Source organism: Capricornis sumatraensis, chromosome 2, assembly GCF_032405125.1.
Source record: "Capricornis sumatraensis isolate serow.1 chromosome 2, serow.2, whole genome shotgun sequence".
Classification (NCBI taxonomy): domain Eukaryota; kingdom Metazoa; phylum Chordata; class Mammalia; order Artiodactyla; family Bovidae; genus Capricornis; species Capricornis sumatraensis.
This window is the reverse complement of record NC_091070.1, coordinates 192,940,424-192,950,479: the sequence shown is the minus strand read 5'-3', so window position 1 is coordinate 192,950,479 and position 10,056 is coordinate 192,940,424.

Sequence of the window (10,056 nt, the reverse complement as noted above, 5' to 3'; positions counted from 1 at the left end):
GGCCTCAGACTCAGTAAGCAATAAGCTGAGATTCAAACCTCATATTTAACTTCAAACCAGAACCCCAGCTCTGCTCCCTGCTGGCTGTGTGATTTTGGTTAAAGCTGCTTTGGTATCTTGAACTACAAAACAGGGTATCAACAGTGGCTACCCTACAGGGACTCATGAGTAAAGCATTCAGAACTGTGCCTGGCTTGGAGAAACTGCCAGGCTACTCGAAATGTTGGCTACTATTGTTACCATCATTACTGCTCTACAATGCCTCCCTGGGCTCCCTTTTTAGGTGCTGGGAGATGGAGAAAAACACAGGATAGTAGAGACACTGAATGAAACTCTTCATCCTGCCAAAGCCACTGACCGATACTGGCGTGAGTTTGTAAGAGGATACAGGGGACAAGTAGCTGTGAAGCAGCGGGTATAAAGCACAGCTGAGCACTGTCCTTGGTAAGCAGGGCTGCTTAGTCTCTCCGCAGTATTTGATTCTGTGTGACCCCAAGGACTGTAGCCCGCCAGCCTCCTCTGTCCATGGGATTTTTTTCCAGGCAAGAATACTGGAGTGGGTTGCCATTCCTCCTCCAGGGAATCTTCCTGACCCAGGGATCAGAGGCTCCTGCATCGCAAGCAGATTCGTTACCGCTGAACCATCAGGGAAGCCCTTCCTAAGCACTAAATTCCACAAAAAGAGGCAGAGTATAAAGCTGTCCTCCTCTGAATCACTTTTCAGGTGGTCCTTCAACTCACACCTATAAACGCCTAGAAATCTCCCAGTTCTAAACAAATAATAGTAGCTGGGACAGAGGAATTTTCAGAAAGCTAAACTAGATCCCAAACAATCCAATTAAATTTTCCTCGATATAATGCTTCAGACACTAATTGAGCCCTGATTTCTTCTCTGGGTGCTGAGAGATGATGCAAAGATGACAAAGGGGGCGGGGGGACAGGGGTGGACATACACTGCAATAACCATAATTCAAGGTCAGATATGACGGGTTAGAGTTGTACTGTGTTGTGCTTAGTCGCTTAGTCGTGTCCGACTCTTTGCAACCCCATGGACTGTAGCCCACCAGGCTCCTCTGCCCATGGGGTTTCTTCAGGCAAGAATACTGGAGCGGGTTTCCATGCTCTCCTCCAGGGGATTTCCCAACCCAGGGGTCAAACCCAGGCCTCCCAAACTGCAGGCAGATTCTTTGCCATCTGAGCTGCCAGGGACCCGAGAATACTAGAGTAGGTTGCCTATCCCTTCTCCAGCAGATCTTCCCGATCCAGGAATTGAACCGGCATCTCCTGCATTGCAGGCAGGTTCTTTATCAGCTACCAGGAAAGCTCAGGTTAGAGCTGAGGGGAAGGCTAAAGCTCAGAGAGCACAGAGGAAAAAGCAGTCTGTCTGAGCTGGGTGCCTCTAGGAAAGCTTTGTGGAGGTGGCAGCCTTTGAGCTTGGTCTTCAAAGATGCCCAGGAAGTCTATAATCTGGGATGTGAGCCCAAAGAACACGAAAAGGGAGGATAGCATTAAAGTGGACGAAACAATGTGGGCAAAGGTGGGGAAAAAACCTGCCCAGTTCAGTTCAGTTCAGTCGCTCAGTCGTGTCCGACTCTTTGCGACCCCATGAATCGCAGCACACCAGGCCTCCCTGTCCATCACCATCTCCCGGAGTTCATTCAGACTCACGTCCATCGAGTCCGTGATGCCATCCAGCCATCTCATCCTCTGTTGTCCCCTTCTCCTCCTGCCCCCAATCCCTCCCAGCATCAGTGTCTTTCCCAATGAGTCAACTCTTCACGTTGAGGTGACCAAAGTACTGGAGCTTCAGCTTTAGCATCATTCCTTCCAAAGAAATCCCAGGGTTAATCTCCTTCAGAATGGACTGGTTGGATCTCCGTGCAGTCCAAGGGTCTCTCAAGAGTCTTCTCCAACACCACAGTTCAAAAGCATCAATTCTTCTGCGCTCAGCCTTCTTCACAGTCCAACTCTCACATCCATACATGACCACAGGAAAAACCATAGCCTTGACTAGACGGACCTTAGTCAGCAAAGTAATGTCTCTGCTTTTGAATACAGACTGCAAAATGTTTGAGCTCAGTTTTAATTTATGATGAAGAAAGGTCTTTTCTCTTAGAAGGTGACCTCTCTGGGTCTGGATACCAAGAATGAACTGACTCTGCTTGACTAGCATTGGAAAGTAACAGTAAAGGAAAAGAAGCTTGTTAGTGTATCTTGTTTCATTCCAAGTACAGGTTGCATTCAGAATATCAACTGATTTGAAGAAGATTTTTCAAAACCACCTATTTGTCTGCTTTCAGGGGAAGATTTACCTTTAGTTCACCTGTTCTCTAAGCCCCCTAGTGGTCCCCAGCCTTTTTGGCACTAGAGACCAGTTTCATGGAAGACAGTTTTTCCACGGACTGGGAGTTGGGGGGATGGTTTCAGGATGATTCAAGAACATTACATTTATTGTGCACTTTGTTTCTATTACATCAGCTTCACCTTAGATCATCAGACATTAGATCCCAGAGGCTGGGGACCCCTGCTCTAAGGGTGATGCCCTCTGTGGTACCTGGCTGTATGTAGGACTCTGAGCCTACCGCCCATTCTGGCTTGCGTTCTAGCTGCTGCAAGGCTGGCCTTATGGGCCTGGCAGGAGGCCCAGGAAACCCAGGCTCTGACTCAGAAATTGGCAGATGCCCTCGGAGAGGCCCAGTGACTTTAATGTTTATTCACCTGTCCAGAGTCAGGCTCTCAATTGCTCCTGGCCACAGACAACTTTATTTCTGGTAAACTCAGCCATTAGTTTCCAAAGGTGTATTGAAATATTTTATCCAGCATGTTTGATTGAGGAAGGAGTCCAGGATACCCAATGCGCCATATAGATTGCCTCATTCAGCCTCAAGTATGCAGCTTTCTGAAGAAGGGCATGTGGGTCCTGCATCCCCTGAAGTCCTACATGCCTCGAATGACCCACTGCTGCTGCTGCTGCTGCTGCTAAGTCACTTCAGTCGTGTCCGACTCTGTGCGACCCCACCAGGCTCCCCCATCCCTGGGATTCTCCAGGCAAGAACACTGGAGTGGGTTGCCATTTCCTTCTCCAGTGCATGAAAGTGAAAAGTGAAAGTGAATCACTGAGTCGTGTCCAACTCTCAGCGATCCCATGGACTGCAGCCCACCAGGCTCCTCCATCCATGGGATTTTCCAGGCAAGAGTACTGGAGTGGGGTGCCATTGCCTTCACCGCTAATGACCCATTGCTGTCCTTTAAACCTGGAGGATACCGGCTGGGCTTCAGAATCTTAGGTTTTAGTTCTTTTACCTCAGAGATTTGTGGACATTGTTTTACAGTTGTCTAGCAGTCATGAGAGGAAAAGTCTGAGATCAGCCTAATTTATTTCCCTTGGCACTTAATTGTCTTCATTCTACCTGGAAATTTGTCAGATTCTTTCTTCCTGTATGAAGTTCAGGAACTTCACCAAGACCATTCCAGTGGTGACTGCTCTATGTCAAACTTTCCTTGGAATACTGCTGTGGTCTGAATGTGTCCCCTCAGAATCTGTATGCCGAACCTTACAGCCCAGTGTGATAGTGTCAGGAGGTGGGGCCTCTGGGAGGTGATTAGGTCGTGAGAGGGGAGTCTTCATGAATGGGATTAGTGCCCTTATAAAAGAGGCTCTTGTGAGCTGGTTTGCCCTCTTCCACCATCTGAGGATACAAGAAGTCTGAAACCCTGGAAAAGGCCCTTATGCAACCTTGCTGACACCCTAATTTCAGAGTTCCAGCCTCCAGAACTGTAGGAAACAAATTTCTGTCCACTATGTGTGTGCTCAGTTGCTCGGTTGCGTTGGACTCTTTGCAGCCCCATAAACTGCAGCCCGCCAGGCTGCTCCGTCCATGCAATTCTCCAGGCAAGGATACCGGAGTGGTTGCCATTCCTACTCCAGGGGGTCTTCCCGAACCAGGGGTTGGATCCACGCCTCCTGCACTGGCAGGCAGATTCTTTACCACCGAGCCAGCAGGCAAGCCTGTCTCTGTTGTCTCTGGGCCACCCCAGGCTATGGTATTTTCGTTACAGTAGCTTGAACAGACTAAGGTAAATACAAAAACTTCTTTTGATCTTAAGATTTCTTCTTTTTAAATTTCAGGGACATCTTTTATTGCTTTGAACATCTTTCCTGTTACATTTTGTCCTATTATCTTAGGGAGTACAATGATGGGTATGTTGGGTCCTTTCTTTCTTCCATAACTATTATCTTTTCCATAACTTTGAAAATCTTTGTTCTTTTCAATTCCATGCTGTGATTTTTCTCAAGCTCTTTCCTCTGATCCCAATTCTCCTTAAGTTGGGTTTATTATTGTTCCAAATATGGCTTGGTTCTGACTCTCTCCACTGTCCTCTGGATTTCAGGAGCTGGAGGCCTGAACTTTGCATTCTGGTCAGGTTCTGCAGATGGGAAGCCCTGATGGAGATTAACGGTGAACAGAAGGGAGAAGTCATTTTCTCCACTTCTTGCTGTAGGAATTGCAGGACGCTGTGCACGGCAGTTGCTTTGGGATCCCCAGCCATGGTGGCAGAGTGGCTTCTACTTTGAGGCAGTAATGCTGCTCCCACTGGTCAACAGTGAGTGTGGCCCACAGGCTCCTATGCTTGGCGACACTTCTATCTTCTGTTTTCCCAGCCATTTCAATACCTTTGTAACAGGTTCCGTGCATTATTTCCCTATTTTCACTCTGCATCTAGACTGACTTCAGTTTTCCCAATTGAACACTGACGGCCACAACTACGTAACATCATCGTCCCTTTGCTTCTTACATGGCTTTCACCTCTGAATCAATTTTCTTTTTCTCTTCCATGTCTTTTCTTAGCTCTGCCAGATCACTTTCCATCTTCTGTGACTTCTTTTTTTCTTGAAATCTTTGTATCTCTTTTGAGTTCTTTTTTTCTTATTTGAGAGGTAACTATGGGTCTCCATTCTTGATGTATTCTTTGCGTAAGTTCTCTTGCAACCAGTGTTCTGTAACTGCCTTATTTTTCTGGCCCCCTCCCCTCTTTTTGTTTCACGGTTTGTAGTCATAGGTCCCTATAGCACAATGGTTCTCAAACTTAGGCGTGCATCAAAATCACCTGGAGGGCTCGTCAAAATACGGATTCACACCATCAGAGTTTCTGATTCCATAGATCTGGAGCTGGGCTAGGGAATCTGCATTTCTAACAAGTTTCAGAAAAGGAGGAGGTTGCTGTTCCAGGGACCACACTTTGAGAACTACTGCTGTAATAAATGTTATTGGTGTTCTGCTGAGATTTCTTTTCCAAATATATATGTCTATATGCCAGCTACTGTGATATTGGCAGCTAATGGCTCAGGTGTTGCTTCTCCTGAGAATTGCCCTAAGTGACAGAAGCTTCTTTACTCAGCAATGCCTGAGAGGTTATGTTCCCCTGCAGGTGGCCCATGACCATTGGCTGAAGGGTTTGAGAGCACAAAGGCCTGGTCCCTTGCCTCAAGGGTGGGAAGCATACCTCTCTGGTGTCCACGCTCTGGAGCTCCTTGTGTGCCGGGAGCCAGCACGGGAGATCCCACTCATGACAAGGTCATGCGGAGAGACCTGACAGGGCAAGGTGAGTCAGGTCTCAAGGGGTCCTCTGCCTGAGCATCTACCCCGAAACCAAAATCTGTCTGTTTACTGTCTGCTATACTATACTCTTCTGACATTACAGGGGGCTATCCCTGATCACCTTTCTCTGGAAAAAGTTAACTTAGAGCTCCAACTGGTCTCCTGCATATAAAAGGAGTGTCTCAGCTCAAACCCCTCTGATGGCTCTCTAACTTGCCTGACAGTTAGAGACTTTTACAACTTGTGATTGTTTACAGCCCCCCAACCGTAAGAGGCACAAAGCTTAAAACATCTTAAAGATATAGAGCCTTTTAGAGCTAAGAATTAGTTTGGTGAAGGGTTTAATTGTTGAGTTAGTGTTTGCCACCAGGCCTCCATATCCTTTATCTTTTAGGCACCTGGGAGGATATTAATCAATGTAATCGGGATGCAGAAATAGGAATATAGTAGTTTTGATGTTAGCAATACTAGACTTTTGAGTTAATGAATTTTCTCTTTGTTATAAATCACTGTGCTCTTCTTTCCTTGTTATAAATTGTTGTGTCCTTGCTATGTAAGAATGTAACCTTAATTAGTGCTTTCTGAGAGTGGCACCAGACTTTAGTAAGAACAACACTTTTAAGGCAAATAAGTTTTCTGGTTGACGGACCCTTATCAGAAAAAGGCCATAAAATGCTAATAGGCCTCCTGGCCGAAAGATGATGTAAATCACCTAAGACTTGTGTATACAGCTAGGTATGCAGAGAGAAAGCCTGGTCTCTCAGGGCTCCTGACGCTACATAACTTTGTATTATCCATTGATCTCTTTGTACAACCAAAAATGTAAAAAGTTTTCTGGACAATAAAGCATGGGCCAGTTCCTGGAAAGACTGGTTCCCCGTGTCTTCTTTTCTTTCTTACTCTATTTTTTGGCTGATTCCCGTCTGGGACATAGAGGCTAGCCGTGTCTACTTATTTGCCCAGGCTTCTAAGACCCACGCGAGAGGGAGCCCAAGGTGGGGCACCCTCCGCTATTCAAGCGGGAGCCTGTGGCCCTACGTAGACGGTTCAAGTCCCTTGTCTCGGGGCTTTATTGGCTTTCTATGTAAACAAAGGAATACAGCCTCTTTCCTCCTCTAAATTTCCTACTACACTATTCTTTCCTAATCTCTTTGTATTTCTAATTAAATAGTCCTTTCCCAGATGCCGACTCCGTGCCTGCTTTGAATTCCCTGGATCCACCGGGGCTGGACCTCGGCACTTGTGGGCTCAGGCTGAGGCCAGACTTCAACTGAAACCGTCTTTGCTTAACTTTCTCCCATGATCTATCCCACTTCCTGAGAGTGCTCTCTCAGGAAACCACTCTCACGGGAATTCCTCTCTAAAGCTCTGTTTCTAGAGACCCAGACCTAAAGCAATCCGCTTCTGGGACTTTTCAGATTACTCTTCTTTAATAGGGCTAGTTGTTGGTTGAAACATAGATTCAGAAGGAGCAGGAGTAGGCTAGGGCAGCCTGCAACTTTGATTCACATTAGTTGTCTTGAATGCTCTCATTAAGTTTATCGTTTCCTTTGCAATGGGACGCCTAGAAATCCCCTTCAGTCACACCCTGCTTTGGCTGCCTTCTCACCGCCTGAACTTAATTGTGCAACCCCCTTCAGGTGTTGAAGCCATAAGTCCCAATGTGACTGTATCTGGAGATAGAAACCATAAGGAACTTCTTGTTCGATCACTAAGTCTTGTCAGACTCTTTGTGACCCCAGGGACTGCAGTACGCAGTACCAGGCTTCCTTGTGCTTCACTATCTCCCTGAGTTTGCTCAAACTCTTGTCATAGGCAGTCTGTGTTCTCATCCTTTATCGCCCCCTTCTCCTCCTGCCCTCAATCTTCCTAGCATCAGGGTCTTCACATCAGGTGGCCAAAGTTTGGGGCTTCAGCATCAGTCCTTCATGAATGTTCAGGATTGATTTCCTTTAGGATTGACTAGTTTGATCTCCTTGCTATCCAACGGACTCTCAAGTCTTCTCCAGCACCACAATTCCAAAGCATCAGTTCTTCGGTGCTCAACCTTCTTTATGGTCCAGCTCTCACATCCATTTTTGACTACTAGAAAAATAATAGCTTTGACTATTTGGATCTTTGTCAGCAAAGTGATGTCTCAGCTCTTTAATAATATGCTGTCTAGCTTCGTCATAGCTTTCCTTCCAAGGAGCAAGTGTCTTTTAATTTCATGGCTGCAGTCACCATCTGCAGTGATTTTGGAGCCCAAGAAAATAAAATCTGCTGCTTTTCCCACTTTTTCACCATCTATTGATCATGAAGTGATGGGACCTGATGCCATGATCTTAGTTTTTTAAGTTGAGTTTTAAGCCAGCATTTTCACTCTCCTCTTTCACCTTCATCAAGAGGCTCTTTAGTTCCTCTTTGCTTTCTGCCAGTACAGTGGCTGTTGTTGCTGTTCAGTTCAGTCATGTCCAGCTCTTTGCAGCCCCATGGACTGCAATCAGGCTTCCGTGTCCTTCATCATCTCCCAGAGATTGCTCAAAGTCATGTCCATTGAGTCGGTGATTCCATCCAACCATCTCGTCCTCTGTCATCCCCTTCTCCTCCTGCCTCCTCTCTTTCCCAGCCTCAGGGTCTTTTCCAATGAGTTGGCTGGTATCATCTGCATATCGGAGGTTGTTGATATTCCTTCCTTACTACCATTAAGACACTTTCTTAAACTGCAAACATTCTTTCTTCACAGCAGCAAAGCAGACATGCTTTATCCCCTTGTGCTAACACACCACAACGTGACTCAATAGCTTTTCAGGTGGTGCTTTTATGGGTCATGATACACATGCACAGTGTTATAAATGGCCTCAGCCGTTACATAACTATGTAAAGTCATACAAAACATGGGGCGAGAGGACATGGGGTGAGAGAGCCTGACCAGCACCATCTTGGCCAATTGCCCCTTCCCTACATTCCACTCCTTCAGGGTCTCTCGCCTTACAATCTACGTGCAGATCACCGTTGGAGATACTCCTATGGTGAGTAACACTGACCAGTGGAACTACATCCCACAACAGCAGTAAAGGCTACAACAAACAGTTACATACCCACATTCTGCAATAGCAGTAGATGCTACAACAGTTACATTCCCCAATACATAGAAAAACCCAACACCAGGTACTGGACAGGTGACTTGCACACAAAGGGGCCAGGCACTCATCACCCAGGGTACAACCTGGAACTCATGTTGCAATCCTTGCCCCCATGGGGCTAGAAAAGCCATCCAATGCATGTGAAGTGCCTTTATCTTCCATGGCTGAGTCAAGTCCACCATCTGTCCTTATGAAATCCCAATTGGAGCTGGCAGCAGGATATTACCTTTGGTTCTGTATCCAGGTTTTAACAAAATGTCTGTTGTTACTTGCAGCTGTTTAGGTGCAGTGACAAGAAGCAGGACAGCTTCCACAGGGGCAACTCCATCCCTGAGGGCTTTCTCACTAAAGACCCGCAAAACCTCCCACAGGCGTTGGGCCTACTCCTTCAAAGAGATTTTTGCAGCGTTCACAGCCCACCCACATGATTCCAAATGCTTTATAAGCTCTGGTGCATACTGTTCTAAATCTGCAAGAGAATCAGAGATTAGTAGCACATCATATGGCACAGACTTTACTGTATACCTCCATACAGGGAGCCATCCAGTTTCCAAAAGTAGGGTCACAGCCTTTACAGTTCTGAAGGAACATCCTTGGGTGGCATGTAATCTTCTAACTGAACTGCTTGTATCTCTTGCTGTGGGTGCTTTCCAAACTTGGCAAACTGCTGTTCTGGTCTCAGTTGCCTCCCATAGCTCTAGGAGCAGAGCATTGGGCTGTTCATCAATTTTTTTTCTGTCATCTCCCGCTGCCAACAAATCAGCCCACATTTTCATCCACGTAACCCGGATGGGGCCTTTACCAGCCAGCCCTCCAAGCAGGGTCTTCACACTTCTAATTCCCTTTGCCTGCCACCGTCCCTCTACTTCTCCCAAGCTTGCCACCATTGAGGTAGCAGTTCGGGGACCAAAAGAGGTGGATGAGACAGTGTTCAAAATGGTGTCTCGCACGCCACCTGTAAAACACTTGTCATCTGGAGGCTCCTCCACCTGCCAGGCCAGTGTAGGAGCTGAGAGGGCAGATGTCCACTAACTCCAAGCACTGGGACCATTTCCCCATCATCATCCACCACTGTGAAGTCCAGGTCCTTGTATTTTCTGCACTTCACTTGCTGTCCTGAGTGGCATTTCTGGCTGTCTGCAGACTTTGTGGACTACTCGGGGCTCTGCAGGGGTGGGTTCAGCAGGCCCTGATCCAGCTCTGAACTCTCCACTGTGGTTTCATTTTCCCTCTTTCCTTTCTTCATTTTCTCCACCAGGGTTGGTCCTTGCTCCTAGCTGGTCTTCCTGGACTTTGTCCTGGCTGCAGAGTCAGTGCCGCTCCTCTTCTCT